This window comes from Sciurus vulgaris, assembly GCF_902686455.1.
Source record: "Sciurus vulgaris genome assembly, chromosome: 2".
In the NCBI taxonomy this organism is placed as follows: domain Eukaryota; kingdom Metazoa; phylum Chordata; class Mammalia; order Rodentia; family Sciuridae; genus Sciurus; species Sciurus vulgaris.
Window position 1 is genome coordinate 61,983,800 of NC_136462.1, and position 18,283 is coordinate 62,002,082.

An 18,283-nucleotide genomic window follows, 5' to 3' on the forward strand; every position below is an offset into this window, starting at 1 on the left:
TTTAAAGGCAGCAAGAGAAAAGCATCATATTACATACAAGAGGAAACTGATAGGAATATCAGCAGATTTCTCAATCCAGACCCTAAAGTTAGAAAGGCCTGGCAGAACATATTTCAAGCACTGAAAGACAATGGATGCCAACCAAGAATCTCATACCCAGCAAAACTTGCCTTCAGATTTGACGATGAAATAAAATCCTTCCATGATAAACAGAAGATAAAAGAATTTACAAACAGAAAGCCTGCACTGCAGGACATTCTCAGCAAAATATTCCATGAAGAAGAAATGAAAAACGATGTAAGTCAGCAAAGGGAGGAACTACCCTAAAGGAAAAGCCAATTAAAAGAGAATCCAAGTCAAGTTAAAAAACAAAAAAAGCCAAAATGACTGGGAATGAAAGTTATATCTCAATAATAACCCTGACTCCTTAAATTCATCAATCAAAAGACATAGACTGGCAGATTGGATTAAAAAGAAAGATCCAACAATATGCTTCCTTCAAGAGACTCATCTCATAGGAAAAGATACCCACAGAATAAAGGTGAAAGGATGGGAAAAAATATACCACGCACATGGACTCAGCAAAAAAGCAGGGGTATCCATCCTCATATCAGATAAAGCAGACTTAAAGCCAAAATTAGTTAGAAGGGAAAAGAAGGACATTTCCTATTGCTTAAGGGAAGCATAAATCAGCAAGACATAATGATCATAAATATTTATGCCCCAAATAATTGTACATCAATATGCATCAAACAAATCCTCTCAATTCCAGGAAACAAATAGGACACAACACAATAACACTAGGTGACTTTAACACACCTCTCTCACCACTGGATAGATCTTCCAAACAAAAACTAAACAAAGAAACTATAGAATTAAATGATACAATCAATGATTTAGAATTAATAAGAGTTAATGTCATCCATCATTGAGCAAATACACTTTCTTCTCAGCAGCACATGGATCCTTCTCTAAAGTAGACCACATGTTATACCACAAAGCTACTCTTAGAAAATACAAAAAAAAAAAAATTAGTTATACTACCTTGTATTCTATCAGATCATAATGGAATGAAATTAGAAATCAGTGATAAAATAAAACCAGAAACTATTCCAACATCTGGAGACTAATTAATATACTGTTGAATGATGCATGGATAACAGAAAACATCAGGGGGAGATAAAAAAAATATTCTTAGGTGTAAATAAGAACACCGATACAAAATATAAAAATCTCTGGGACACTGTGAAAGCAGTACTAAGAGGAAAATTCATTGCATGGAGCATATTCAATAAAAGAAAAAAGTCAACAAATAAATGACCTAACTTTACAGATTAAAGCCCTAGAAAAAGAAGAAGAGATCAACAACAAAAGCAGCGGAAAACACAAAATAATTAAAATCAGAGCTGAAATCAATGAAATCGAAACAAATGTTACAATTCAAACAATTGACAAAACAAAAACTTTGTTCTTTGAAAATTCGTGATGAAAAAGGAAATATCATGACCATACTACTGAAATACAAAACATAATTAGAAGTTAAATTGAAAATCTGTACTCCAACAAAATAGAAAATCTCAGACATATGATCCACCCAAACTGAATCAGGAAGACATACACAATTTAAACAGATCAATTTCAAGCAGTGAAATAGCAGATGCCATCAAAAACCTACCAACCAAGAAAAGTCCTGGACCAGGTGGATTCTCAACGGAGTTCTACAAGACCTTCAAAGAAGAACACATTACAACACTCCTCAAAGTATTTCAGGAACTAGAAGAGGAGGGAACCCTTCCAAACTTATTCTATGATACCAAAACCAGACAAAGACACGTCAAGGAAAGAAAACTTCAGACCAATATCCCTAATGAACATAGATGGAAAAATTCTTAACAAAATTTTAGCAAATCACATACAAAAACATATTTAAAAAATAGTGTACTACGATCAAGTGGGTTTCAACCTAGGAATGCAAGGTGGATCACCATCCATAAATAAATAAATGTAATTCACTACATCAAAAGACTTAAAGTTAGGAATCATATGATTATTTCAATAGATGTTGAGAAACCATTTAATAAAACAGAGCACTGCTTCATGCTAAAAACACTAGAAAAAATTGGGATAGTAGAAACATACCTCAACACTGTAAAGGCTATCTATACTAAGCCTATGGCCAACATCAATCTAAATGGAGAAAAACTGAAAGGATTCCCTCTAAAAAGTGGAACAAGACAGGGATGACCTCTTTCACCACTTCTATTCAGCATCATCCATGAAACACTAGCCAGAACAATTTGACAGACCAAAGAATTTAAAGGAATACAAGTAGGAAAAGAAGAACTCAAGCTATCACTATTTGCCAATGACATGATTCTATATTTAGAGGAGCCAAAAATTCAATCAGAAAACTTCTAGAACTCATAAATGAATTCAACAAAATAGTAGGATCTAAAATCAATCCTCATAAATCTAATGCATTTTTATTCATAAGTGATTAATCCTCTGAAAGAGAAATTAGGAAAATTACCCCATTCACAACAGCCTCAAACAAATAAAATATTTGGGAATCAATCTAATGAGAGTTTCAACCTCTACAATGAAAACTACAAAATACTAAAGAAAGAAATTAAAGAAAACATTAGAAGATGGAAAGATCTCCCATGCTCTTGGGTAGGAAGAATTAATATTGTCAAAAAGACCATATTACCAAAAGTTCTATAAAAATTCAATGCAAATCCCAATGATGTACCTCATAGAAATAGAGAAAGCAATCATGAAATTCATTGGGAAGAATAAGAGAACCAGAATAGCCAAAGCAATCCTTAGCAGGAAGAACAAAGCAGGAGGTATGACAATACCAGAACTTCAACTATACTATAGAGCAATAGTAACAAAAATGGCATGGTATTGGCGCCAAAATAGACAGGTAAAGCAATGGTACAGAATTGAGGATACAGAGACAAACCCACATAAATACAATTATCTCATACTAGAGAAAGATGCCAAAAACATACAATGGAGCAAACATATCCTCTTCAACAAATGGTGCTGGGAAAACTGGAAATCTATAAGAAGCAAAATGAAATTAAACCCCTATCTCTCATCCTGCCCAAAGCTCAACTCAAAATGAATCAAGGACCTAGAAATTAGACCAGTGACCCCGCACCCAATAGAAGAAAAAGTAATTCCAAATCTTCATCATGTTGGCTTAGGATCAGACTTCCTTAACATGACTCCCAAAGCACAAGAAATAAAAGCAGGAATCAATGAATGGGATAGATTCAAACTAAAAAGCTTTTTCTCAGGAAAGGACTCAATTAAAAACGTGAAAAGGGAGCGTGCAGAGAGGAAGAAAATCTTTTCCACACACACTTCAGATAGAGCACTAATCTCCAGAATCTTTAAAGAATTCAAAAAACTTTGCACCAAAAATAAAAATAACCCAATCAATAAATGGGTTAAGGAAATGAGCAGACACTTCACAGAAGATCTGCAAGCAACCAACAGATATATGAAAAAATGTTCAACATCTCTAGCAATAAGAAAAATGCAAATCAAAACTACCCTAAGATTTCATCTCACCCCAATTAGAATGTCTATTTTCAAGAATGCAAGCAACAGTAGGTGTTGATGATGTGAGAAAAAAGGTACACTCATATGTTGCTGGTTGGGTTGCAAATTGGTACAGTCACTCTGGAAAGCAGTATGGAGATCCTTAGAAAACTTGGAATGGAACCACCATTTGACCCAGCTATCCCACTCCTTGGCCTATACCCAAAGGACTTAAAATCAGCATACTACAATGACGCAGCCACATCAATGTTTACAGCAGCTCAATTCATAACAGCTAGATTGTGGAAGCAATCTAGAGGCCCTTCAATTGACGACTGGATAAAGAAACTGTGGTATGTATTCACAATAGGATATTATTCAGCCATAAAGAATAAAAATATGGCATTTGCAGGTAAATTGATGGAGTTGGAGAATATCATGCTAAATGAAATAAGCCAATCCCAAAGAACCAAAGGTCAAATGATTTCTCTGATAATGATACATAAAGGGGAGAGGGGGTAAGGCAAGAATGGAGGAAGGATGGATTGTGTAGAGGAATATGAGGGGTGTGAAGGGGGGAAGGAAAGATAATAGAATGAGGCAAACATTACCCTATGTACATGTATGATTACACAAATGGTGTTACTCTACTTTGTGTCCAACCAAAGAAATGAAAGTCATACCCCATGTGTGTACAATGAATCAATATAATAGTAAGTATTCTTTAAAAAAGTCTTATTTTATACTTACTACCATTAGTTTACAGGTGATACTATAACCTCTTCTAGAAGTTTAATGGAGGAGAATAATTCTTACCTTTTCTCTACTTAAGAGTGACTGAAATGGGGGACCATGAAGAAGATGCTGAAATACAGTGAATCCTATACTCTTCTTCCCTCTATGGACATGCTGATCCAAAATAATTGCTTTTTGAAGAATCCAGAAAGTGTTGTAAGGTTCCTGCATCTCAGGAAATGACAAAACCAACCACATCCAGACAGGCAGGAAAATTTAAGACACACAACACCAAAATCTCTGCACTTATCTTTTTAGTGTGTGAACGTATAGTTGTAATAGAAATACTCAGCAATGTGGCAGAGTCTCCTTTGGATCAGTAATTCATATGTTGAGGGACATTATGGCAGTAAGGCCACATAAAAGCTTTTGGCTATCTCCTCTACAAAAATAATCCATAAAAAAGCAATACTACAGTTTCCTATTACCAAATCAGGTTCTTATAGTGAAAGTTCAAGATCCCCTGTAGCTCTGTAAGGAGAGAGAGAGAGTAACCATCGTAAACTTCTCCAAAACAAAGCCTATAGCTGTACAGGGAAAGGACTCTGCCAAAGCTTTATCCTATCTGTAGGAAGAGTACTTCCCTAACTCTAGTACAATTTAGTCTCCCTGCCTCATCTACAAAACAGCACCAACAATAAAAAGCATAATGTCAATAGTGGACAGTGCCTCAAGGACACAGATTTAGAATGCTGCAGATTTAGTATGAGTCTGAGGGGTCAGCTTGACCCCTGGAGAAGCTCTTGTGAAGGACATAGACCCAAGGCAGAGGCCTATTAAAAGACTGAGATTTAACAAGAAAGCTATAGACTGTTTCTTTACCCTTACTCTTTACCACCACACCAACAGATTCCACTGTAATAAAAGAGTACAGAAGCTGAAAGAGAGTTCTAAGACAGCTACTCTTGAGAGGAAGTATTTAGTGAAATCAAAAGTCAAGAGGGAAGATAAACAAAAAGTCAAAAAGGTATTAGTGGAATGTGAAGCCTCTAATACGTACACCTAGAGCAAACATTAAATACAATTCCTAGTTGGACTAACAAGAATCCTTTCATTAAAGGCCTTATTACTTCAGTTCCAATTATCAATTATGCTTTACAAAAAGCAAGATGAAAACACAGTTTAAAATGACAAAACACTTTTCAGAACCAAAAATGACAATATTTTATACAACTATCAGAGAGAATATTGAAATAGTTATTAATATGTAAAGTAATTTACTGGATAAAAGTAGGTAAGCACAAGAACAGATGAATAATGAAGGTAGAGAGATGGAAATTCTAAAGGAATCTAAAGTATCTAAAGGAGCCTCAAGAAATTTAGAATACACAGAGTAACAGCAAGGAAACAGAACTCTGAGGAGCTCAGTAGTAGACTGGGTGGGCACGGCTGGAGAATCATTGTGCTCCAAAATATGTCGACTGTAACTTCCTAAACTGAATTGTAAAGAAGGAAAATAAATAAGAAAAAACTAAACAATATCCAAGAACTATAGAAAAGTTTCAAAGGTATAGCAAACACATAACTGAAACACCATAAAAAGAAGAAATAGAGAAACTAACATAAAATTTTGAACTGATTATTAAAGATGTTTTTAATTAATGACATGCTAAACCACAGAAGAAGGAAAGTCAGAGAAAAAAAATTACTAAAAAATTACATCTATGCATATCATATTCAAACTGTATAAAACCAAACACAAAAAAACAGAAAAGCAGAAACACACACACACACACACACACACACACAAAGGGAGACTAACAACAACAAACCTATCTATAGAGGGACAACAATAGGAATTATATATTCTCAACAGAAATCACAAAATCAAAAACAGAACTGGGCAAAATACTTGGAAGTATTTTTTTTAAATCTGAAAATTCTATATCCAGCAAAAATTATCCCAAAAAAATGTAGAAGCAAAGACTTTTCTCAAACAAAATCTGAGGAAATTCATGACTAACAGATCATCTACCCTACAAAAATGTAGAAAAAAAGAAAGAAAGAAAGAAAAACACACAAAGTTCTCTAGGAAAAAAAAAAGGATAAAGGTCAAAAGTTAGACCTACTTAAGGAAAAGAAGGGCATAGGAGAAGGGATGAACTAAGGTTAAAACTGGCTTTTATTTTTCTTATTCTTAATTGATCTGAAGTAAAACTAAGGCAGCAATAGTACAATATATGGGCTAAATATAGCATATGTCTAAGTGAAATAAATGATATAAATATCAGAAGTGATAAGAAGAGAAAGTGGAAATATTCTTATAAGTTACCTGTCACGCATCTGGAGTGATAGAGTGCTATTTGATGATGGGCTTATGCTAAAGTTATATATTTTAAAATCTGGGTCAACAACATAAGAAATTTAAGAAAGAAATTATGCTAAGAGATAAAATGGAGCCATATAAAGTATTAAATGAAAACACAGAAGGCAGTGAAAGATAATGAGGGAAAAAAGTAGGAACAAAAGCAAATAACAGAAAACATATTGAGATGGTAAATGTTCAGGAAGTTATATCAATAATAACTTCAAAATGTCTAAACACACTAACTAGAAGAAGTTTTCAGGGTGCACACTTTCTTTTGTAAGAAACTCATTTTAAATATGAAGACTCAGATAATTTAAAAATAAAGTTCTGGAGAAAGGTCTACTGGGCTAACATTAATCAAAATGAAGCTGGAGTAGCTACATTAATTTCAGATAAAGCAGACTTTACAGCAAAGATTATGAAAGATAAAGAAATAAAAAGGGGCTAATTATTCAGGAAGACATAAAAATTCTAAATGTGTATGTAGCTAACAAACAGTATCAAAATGCATGAGCCAAAGACTGACAAGGCTGAAAGGAGAGCTAAACAAGCAAGTGTTAAGGTGTGTACAATAACCATCTATCAGTAAATGATCAATGAAGGAGCTAGAAAATTAGTAAGAATATTCATGAACTGAAGAGCTCTACCTATCAACTTGATGAAATTGACACACAATATTCCATCCAACAATATTAGAATTTATATTCTCAAGGTCACATGAAAACAACGATATAACACTTTCTGGGCCATACAACATACTTTAAATTTTATGAAAAATCAAATTATACAAAAAAGACTTCTGCCACAATAAAATTTAAAGGATTCTTTGAAAAATCCCTCAATATTATGAAATAAGTGACACAGATCTACACAACCCATTATTCTAAGAATTCTCAAGAGAAGTTTAGAAATATTTTGAAGTAAATGAAAATTGAAATACAGATTACCAAAATTGATGGAATATAATGAGTTGTCTACATGGAGGAATTTATAGCATTAAATTCTTATATTGCAAAGGAAGTTCTAAAATCAATAACCCAAATTTCAAGTAAAAGTAAGTGAAGTCCTAAACAAACAAGAAACAAGCAGGGGGTGAAAATCATAAAAATTAAAGCAGAAATCAAGAAAATTGAAAAGCAGTAAATAATAGAAAAATCAACAAAATTATAATTGGTCTTTTGACAATATCTATAAATTGATAAAAATTCTAGCCAGGCTAACAAGACAATAAATAGAGAACACATAATGAGCCAACATCATAAAGTAAAGATTATCATAACTAATCATGTGACTCTTAAAGATAATAAAAGAGCACTATAAACAACCAAACCTAACCCACAAAACTGGTAGTCTAGATGAAACAGATCAACTGCTAAAAAAACACAAACTAACAAAATTCACAAAAGAAGAAATAGAAAGTTTGAATAGTACCATATATTTACTAAAAAATTGAATCAATAATTAATATCCTTCCAAATAGGAAAGTATCAATCTCCAGTGATTCACTGGTGAGTTCTACCCTAAATTTATAGTTTTCCAAGTTCTCTACAATCTCTCCCCGAACAGAAGCAGAGAGAATACTGCCTAATGCATTCTGTGAGGACAATATCACCCTAACCAGATGAAAACATCGCAAAAAAGGAAATGTATAGCACACTATTTCTCAGTAACACAAACACAAAAAGCCTCAACAAAATACAAATAAAATAAGACAATGTGTGAAACTGCACACGTTGACAAAGTTGGATTTATTCTAGGTATGCAAGGCTGGTTCAACATTTTAAAATACACTCAACATGATCCACCACATCAACATGCTGAAGAAGAAAACATATGAGTTGAAATAGCAAAATTATTCAGCAAAATCCAATATCTATTCATAATAAAAAATCTTTATCTTCTAAATAACATCTACAAAATACCTCAAGAAAACATCATACTTAATGTGAGAAATTGAATGATTTTTCCTAAGTTCAAGAGAAAAGCAAGGGTGCCCCTTTTCACTATTTCCATTCAACATCATATGGGAAGTCCTCACCAGTTCAAGAATAAAGAAAACAATATACATTTGAAAGGAAGAAACAAAATGTCTTTATATTCAGATGACATTGTAATCTATGCAGAAAACCCTAAAGAGTAAAACAAAAACTCTTGGAAATAAGTGATTTAGCAAGGTCACATTATCAGGTCAATACTTGAAAGGTCATTTTGGCCTCATAAAATGTGTTTGGAAGTATGCACTCTGCTTGTATTATTGGGAAGAGTTTAACAGCTAGGTAACAAAAGAGTGGTGACAGGAAGGGAAGCAGACATGGGAAAATGCAGGGAAGAAGATACCAAGTGGCAATGTACAGAATGAGCAAGTTTAAAAATCTAATACACTTGAGTACTGTAGGTGATACAATTGTACTATGTATGGCATTTATGCTAAATGAGCATATTTCAACTATTCTTGCTATGGCAACAAAAATGGATGATATGGAATGATTGATGTGTAATTTTCTAAAAAAGTAACATTTTCATTATTGATGTGTATCCCATATTTCAGGTTCTATATCTTAATCATACAAAAAAATTTATTTTTTTAATTTATTTTTATTGTAAACAAATGGGATACATGTTGTTTTTGTTTGTACATGGAGTAACAGCATACCATTTGTGTAATCATACATTTATATAGGAAAATGATGTTTGATTCATTGTTACTTTTACCTGCCCCCCCACCCCTCCCACCCCTCTTTTCCCTCTATACAGTCCCTCCTTCCTCCATTCCTGCCCCCCCAACGCCCATTATGTGTCATCATCTGCTTATCAGCGAGATCACTGGTTCTTTGGTTCTTTGAGATTGGCTTATCTCACTTAGCATGATATTCTCCAATTTCATCCATTTGCCTGCAAATGCCATAATTTTATTATTCTTTATAGCTGAGTAATATTCCATTGAATATATATATATATATATATATATATATATATATATATATATCACAGTTTCTTTATTCATTCATCAATTGAAGGACATCTAGGATGGTTCCACAATCTGGCTATAGTGAATTGAGCAGCTATGAATATAGATGTGGCTGTATCTCTGTAGTATGCTGATGATTTTAAGTCCTTTGGGTATAGGCCAAGGAGTGGGATAGCTGGGTCAAATGGTGGCTCCATTCCAAGCTTTCTGAGGAATCTCCATACTGCTTTCCAGAGTGGCTGCACTAATTTGCAACCCCACCAGCAATGTATGAGTGTACCTTTTTCCCCACATCCTCTCCAACACCTATTGTTGCTTGTATTCTTGATAATGGCCATTCTAATTGGGGTGAGATGGAATCTTAGGGTAGTTTTGATTTGCATTTCTCTTATTACTAAAGATGGTGAACATTTTCTCATATGTTTGTTGATTGCTTGTAGATCTTCTTCTGTGAAGCATCTGTTCATATCCGAAGCCCATTTGGGATTGAGTTATTTGTATTCTTGGTGTAGAGTTTTTGAGTTCTTTATAGATTCTGGAAATTAGTGCTCTATCTGAAGTATGAGTGGCAAAGATTTTCTCCCACTCTGTAGGCTCTCTCTTCCAATTGCTGATAGTTTCCTTTGCTGAGAGAAAGCTATTTAGTTTGAATCTGTCCCAGTTATTGATTCTTGCTTTGATTTCTTGTGCTACAGGAGTCCTGTTAAGGAAGTCTGATCCTAAGCCAACATGTTGAAGATTTGGACCTACTTTTACTTCTATAAGATGCAAGGACTCTGCTCTGATTCAAGGTCCTTGATCCATTGTGAGGTGATTTTTGTGCAGGGTGAGAGATAGGGGTTTAGTTTCATTCTGTGGCATATGGGTTTCCAGTTTTCCCAGCACCGTTTGTTGAAGAGGCTATCTTTCCTCCATTGCATATTTTTGGCAGCTTTGTCTAGTATGAGAAAATTGTATTTATTTGGGTTTGTGTCCATGTCCTCTATTCTGTACCATTGATCTACCTGTCTATTTTGATGCCAATACCATGCCTTTTTGTTACTATTGCTTTGTAGTATAGTTGAAGTTCTAGTATTATGATACCCCCTGTTTCATTCTTCCTGCTAAGGATTGCTTTAGCTATTCTGGGTTTTTCTTTCAGATGAATTTCATGATTCCTTGCTCTATTTCTGTAAGGTACATCATTGGGATTATAATTGGAATTGCATTGAATCTGCATAGCACTTTTGGTAGTATGGCCATTTTGACAATATTAATTCTGCCTATCCAAGAACATGGGAGATCTATCAGTCTTCTAAGGTCTTCCTCAATTTCATTCTTCAGTGTTTTGTAGTTTTCATTGTAGAGATCTTTTGCCTCTTTGGTTAGATTGATTCCCAAGTGTTTTTTTTTTTGTTTGTTTGTTTGTTTGTTTGTTTTTTTGAGGCTATTGCAAATAGAGTTGTTTTCCTCATTTCCCTTTCAGATGTTTTGTCGCTTGAATATAAAAATGCTTTAGATTTATACATGTTGATATTATAGCCTGCTATTTTGCTGAATTCATTGATGATGTCTAGAAGTTTTCTGGAGGAGTTTTTGGATCCTCTAAATATAGAATCATGTCATCAGCAAATAGTGACAGCTTAAGTTTCTCTTTTCCTATTCGTATTCCTTTAATTTCTTTAGTCTGCCTAATTGCTCAGGCTAGAGTTTTGAAGACAATGTTGAATAGAAGTGGTGAAAGAGCACATCCCTATCTTGTTCCCTTTTTTAAAGGGAATGGTTTCATTTTTTCTCCATTAAGAATGATGTTGGCCATGAGCTTAGCATAAATAGCCTTTACAATGTTCAAGTATGTTCCTACTATCCCTATTTTTTCTAGTATTTTGAGCATGAAGCAGTGTTGTAATTTATTGAACACTTTTTCTGCATCAATTGATATAACCATATGATTCTTATCCTTAAGTCTATTGACATGATGGATTACATTTATTGATATATGGATGTTAAACCATCCTTGCATTCCAGGGATAAACCCTACTTGATCATGGTGCATGATTTTCTTGATATGTTTTTGGATACAGTTTGCCAATATTTTGTTAAGGATCTTTGCATCTATATTCATCAAGGATATTGGTCTAAAATTTTCTTTCCTTGATGTGTCTTTGCCTGGTTTGGGTATGAGGGTGATATTAGCTTCATAGAATGAGTTTGGTTGGGTATCCTCCTTTTCTATTTCCTGGAATACTTTGAGAAGTATTAGAATGAGTTCTTCTTTGAAGGTCTTGTAGAACTTGGCGGAGAATCTGTCTGGTCCTAGTCTTTTCTTGGACGGTAGGTTTTTGATGGCTTATTCTATTTCATTGCTATATATTGATCTGTTTAAATTGTGTATGTCCTCCTGGTTCAGTTTGGAGGAGCATATGTCCTAGAAATTTGTCAATGTCTTTGGTAGTTTCTATTTTGTTGGAATACAGATTTTCAAAGTAGCTTCTCATTATTTTCTGTATCTCAGTGGTGTCTCTTGTGATATTTCCTTTTCATCATGAATTTTAGTAATTTGAGTTTTCTCTCTCCTTCTCTTTGTTAGTGTGGCTAAGGGTTTGTCTATTTTGCTTACTTTTTTAAAGAACCAACTTTTTGTTTTGTCAATTTTTTGAATAGTTTCTTTTGTTTCAATTTCATTGATTTCAGCTCTGATTTTAATTATTTCCTGTTTCTACTACTTTTGCTGTTATTCTGTTCTTCTTTTTCTAGGGCTTAGAGCTGTAATGTTAGGTCATTTAGTTGTTGACTTTTCATTCTTTTCTGGAATGCGCTCCATGCAATGAATTTTCCTCTTAGTACTGCTTTCAGAATGTCCCAGAGATTTTGATATGTTGCATCATTGTTCTCATTGACCTGTAAGAATTTTTTAATCTCTTCCCTGATGTTTTCTGTTATCCATGTTTCATTCAATAGCATATTATTTAGTCTCCAGGTGTTAAATAATTTCTGTTTTTTATTTTGTCATTGATTTCTACGCTCAGTCCATTATGATGTGATAGAACACAAGGCAGTATCTCAATTTTTTTGCATTTCCTAAAGACTGCATTGTGGCAGAACATATGGTCTATTTTCGAGAAGGTTCCATGTGCTGCTGAGAAGAAAGTGAATGTGCTACATATGTCTATTAAGTCAAGGTTATTGATTGTGTTTTTGATTTCTATAGTTTCTTTGGTTGGTTTTTGTTTGGAAGATCTATCTAGTGGTGACAGTGGTGCATTAAAATCACCCAGAATTATTGTGTTGTGGTCTATTTGATTCCTGAAATTGAGAAGGATTTGTTTGATGTACAGGGATGCACCATTGTTTGGGGCGTAAATATTTACTATCGTTATGTCTTCCTGATTTATGGATCCCTCAAGCAGTATGAAATGGCCTTCTTTTTCCCTTCTGACTAACTGTGGCTTGAAGAACACAGTATCTGATATAAGGATGGAAACCCCCGCTTTTTACTGAGTCCATGTGTGTGGTAGGTTTTTTCCCATCCTTTCATCTTTAGTCTGTGGATGTCTTTTTCTGTGAGATGAGTCTCTTGCAGGCAGCATATTGTTGGGTCTTTCTTTTTAATCCATTCTGCCAGTCTATGTCTTTTGATTGATGAGTTTAGGCCATTAACATTCAGGGTTATTATTGAGATATGATTTGTATTCTCAGTCATTTGGGCTTATTTTGGTTTTTAAGTTGGCTTGGTTTCTCCTTTGAGTGGTTTTTCTCTAAGGTAGTTCCTCCCTTTGCTGACCTCCATTGTTGTTTTTCATTTCCTCCTCATGGAATATTTTGTTGAGAACATTCTGAGACACAGGCTTTCTATTTGTAAATTCTTTTAACTTTTGTTTATCATCGAAGGATTTTATTTCATCTTCAAATCTGAAGGTTAGTTTTGCTGGGTATAGGATTCTTGGTTGGCAACCATGTTCTTTCAGAGCTTGAAATATGTTGTTCCAGGCCCTTCTAGCTTTTAGAGTCTCAGTTGAGAAATCAGCTGCTATCCGTATTGGTGTCCCCCTATATGTAATCTGATGCTTTTCTCTCGCGGCCTTCAAAATTCTATCTTTATTTTGAATATTAGGCATTTTCATTGTAATGTGCCTTGGTGTGGATCTGTTGTGATTTTGTGCATTTGGTGTGGACGTGTTCAGCTGGAGGTCCTGTAGGTGCAGGTGTGGTTGGTCAGGCAGGGGTCCTGGAGTTTGGGTGTGTTTGGTGTGCTTGCGGGATCCTGGAGGCCGGGTGTAGTCAGTGTTGGGTCCCAGTGATACGGCGCAGTCAGTTGGTCTGGGGATCCTGACGGCAGGGTGCAGTCAGTCGATGTGAGGGTCCCAGAGACAGGCAGTGATCGGTTGGTCTGAGGGCTCCTGGAGATGGGGCTCAGTCAGTCTGGCCAGGGGTCCTATGGGCCTGGTTGTTGTCTCAAAATGGTGGCAGCCACATGTAATCAAACCTGCAGGTACTGTAACACTGAACTTCCAGGCAACAGCAGGCAGCTGGTGCTCTACTGGTGGTCGGCGATCAGTTTGCTGACTGTTGTTGGACGATCAGGAGGTGAACCTCGTGCGTTGGGTGATGGATAGGTGTAAGGCAGGCAATGGACAGGTGAGAGGCAGGCAAATGGCGGATGATAGGTACCTGACAGTGAGCAATCTGCGCTCAAAAAAGGCATCGATATGCTGGCAGACTGCAGGTGATCACAGCAGACAAATGGGGTAAACAGCAGGGGATTGATAAGCAGCAAAAACTGCCTCACCAAGAAACAGATATCCTCTGCTTGAAACTGAAGTTATAGAGCGACAAGGAAAATAGCCTCCCTCTAGTCCGCCATCTCGGATCTCCCAAAATTTATTTTTTTTTTAATAAAGAGATGCTATTTCATGTTCATGGAGTTAGAGAACATTGAGGAAAATTTTTCCCCACTTGTTACTATAGTGTCAGAGAAATCTTAGCAAGTTAATTCTGAATATCTTACATACTTATTCTCAAGTGTGTAGGAAGAGACAAAGGATTTGGACAGCCATAACACTAAGAACAACACATTTGGAGAAACTGCACTACTCAAAATCAATAACCTACAACTTCAATGAAAACCCTGGGGTGTCATAGACCATATGTAATCACCTTACCCTGACACCCTGACTCAACATAGAGACTTATAATTTTGCTTCCACCAACTAGATGAACTCACAGACACTTGGATAGAGTGAGGATGTTAGAAATGCAAGGGAAGGAGGAAAATACAGATAGCTCACTATCTCTCAGTAACACAAACACATGTTATATCTGTGTGAATCAAGGCAAGGACACTGTGGCCTGTGTTTGTCACTGCATTACTGGCTACCTATTACAGTAGGTTCTGGATTGAAGTAGAAAGAAATGCTACTGGAGTCTGCAGCATGGCTAATACCTATCTGGTTCAGAGCTACCCGAATGTAGTGGAAACTTTCTAGTTCTGTGTTGTGATATGAGTTAGTCTTGGAAGCTCAGTCTAGAGTCTTCAGCCCTCTCAACAACTTTGGGCTATTTACATCCTCTACTAAATAAATTTTTGCTTAAACCAGCTTGAGCAGTCTCTTTTGCCTGAAATAAAACATCATAAAACCAAAACTTGAGCAATTTATAAATGCCTGTTATTTATAAGTAGGCCCCGTGACATGTGCCATGTTCCGATTTTCTAAAATATTCTAGCTGTTAAATTATACATAATCCTACACTAAGCAAGAACTACGTATGTCAACTTATTGTATGTCTTATGGTCTCACTCTACTAATTGTATAAATGCACTTTTCAGAGAATAAAATATATCTTCTTTCATCCTCACACATCTCATTGACCTGTGAGAATATCCATATCAAGTTTTATGAATGCTGTATTTTTGATTACAGGAAGAAATTGAAGAAACCTTCCCTCCTATTTGTCGTTTATGGGCTTCACAGCTACACAGAATGAAAATACATGATTTGATATTCAGAGAAATGCTGGAGGATTCGGTGACAGGAAAAATTGGTCGAAGCTTGTGTATGTCACCTTCGCTGCCAGGTAAACTTCACCTACGTAGAAAAACAGGACAACAATTAAAGGTACCAAAAATCCTTAAAAGGTAAATTCAGTATTTGCTATCAGAATGTCAGAACCTTCTGAATCGCATTTGGATGAAGGACATTTGAGTGTTGTAATTTATCATTTGTGGAAATTAATTATCCAATGCAACTATTTAAAAATCACTTCAGATAATTAACTGCCAGTGTCTGATATCATTAGTCAACACTGTTAAAAACAATTATATGCCTGACAAGAGGACAGGCACCACATTTTCCCTAAAATGTCTCCTTCCTTTTCTGTGCCTGTGGGCACTTTCATTATATCCTGAGGAAGAAGCTAACAAGGTGTTCAGTGCGATCACAGCAGTTTTAGCTCTGTGATCACATACAGCTCAGGTGCTCATCAAGTTTCAATGTGCTATTAATACAAAACTCTCAAGCAGACTATCAAATTCAGGCTTTCTGGAATCTGCTTATTTCATGCAAATTACACCCTGCCAGATTTATTTTGTGGGGCTGTTGTTTTGGTTTTGGTTGTTGTGATTTTTATTGGTTTTCTAGCTAGGTTAAATTTCAGAATTATCATTTTGACATGAAATTTCTTTTTCTTTTTTTTTTTTTGTCATTTCTAAGGAGAGTTCTATAGAGGCAAATATACCCCTGAGATACACAAAACTGGGAATAATTTGCAATATGTTTAGAAACCATAAAGTATCTATTAAAAAGGTCAATTTCATTCTTCAGTTCCTCCCTTTTTCTGTTTTCTCCATTTGATCCAGCTATACCATTCCCTGGTATTTATCCTGAAGAATTAAAGTCAGCATACCATAGTGACACATGCATACCCATGTTTACAGAAGTTTAGTTCTCAATAGCCGAGCTATGGAACCAGCCTAGGTGTCATCGACAGATGAATGGATAAAGAAAATGTGGAACATGTACACAATGAAGTCTTATTCATCCACAGAGAAAAACATAAGTATGTCATTTAAGGGAAATGGATAGAACTGAAGAGCATTATGTTAAGAGAAATAAGTCAGACTCAAAAAGTTAAGGGTCTTATGTTTTCTCTCATTTGTGGAAACTAGAAAAAAGGAAAAGAAAAGCAGTGGTGGAATAGGGGAAATCTCAGGAAAATAGAAGAGAGATCAGCAGAGTAGAGATGTGGTCAGAGGGAGGGAAGAAGGGAGCGAAAGGGAGGTACTGGGAGTGAAATTAACCAAATGACATTATATGCACATATGAATATGTCACAATGAATCCCACTATTATTTACCATTACAATGTACCGATATAAGAAGTTTGATGGGACTTATGTATCAAATCTTCACATCAAGTCTCCAAGTTACTCACAATTTAAGAGATATATAATGTATGGTTCCATTCTTGAGCTGCAGACATGGGGTTTGTAAAATACTCAGTAGGCCCAGGTAACATTTAAAATAAAATGTAAGTTATATAAGCAATTTATATTATAGTTGGTCCTTAAAGGTGTGACACAGTATCTACATTTACCATCCATTACACCGTCACTAAATAAAAACATTTACGTTTAAATATAAATTAATAAAATTTTAATTAAATATAAAGCTGAGCTCCTCATTGCAAGTGTTCAGTTGCCACTCTGGCTTGTGGTTCCTATTTCAGACAGACAGACAGAATATTTTCATCATTGCAGAAAGTCCTGTTGGATCTCTCTGGTCCAAACAGTTTATATGTATAAATAGGTTTTCTAATTTTACAATCATTTGAAGTTTATGCTTGTTGTTTACTTGGAATAACATGGTTTGCTTTTGTCATGTCACATTTTCATTAATTGTTTCCATCCTTTATTTTCCTTTACATATGTTTTAGTTTTCTTGGTGCTGTGACCCCAAAACCTGACAAGAATAATTAGAGGAGGAAAAGTTTATTTGGGGCTCGCAGTTTCAGAGGTCTTAGTCCATAGACTGCTGGCCCCATTCTTTGGGAAACAAGATAAAGAAGCACATCTGCACATCATGGCAGAGGAAAGCAGCTGGGGACATGGCACCAGAAAGCAAAGAGAGAGTATTCTGCTCTCCAGAGGCATACTCCAGTGACCCACTTCCCACTCATCCTACCTGCCTCTACTTACTTACGCCTAGTTAGTTCCTATCAGGGAATTAATGCAATAATTAGGTTTAGATTCTCATAACCCAATCATATCACCTTTAAACTTTCTTGCATCGTCTCACATGAATATTTGGGGAACACCTAATATCCACACCATAACAACATACCATATAGCACATAAATAAAACCAAAATTTTATTTTTTTATAAAAACTAAACTTATAATTGCATATCCCAATTTACTTAGCTCACCAGACCCTATTGGATTATGTCATTATTTAAAATTTGGAAAAACCTGAAAATAGAAATAAGATGACAACCTGTAATCTGTCAGGTCCTTGCATAGCCCAGGAATTCTCTCGTATTACACATTCCATTTAGATGGTTACAAAACTCGTAGAAGCTGATAATGTTATCAAATATCAACATTTTAATACCATGAAGAGGAACTCATAATCTGATAGCTCTTACATACAATGAAAATACTGTGAAAATGGGCACTATATTG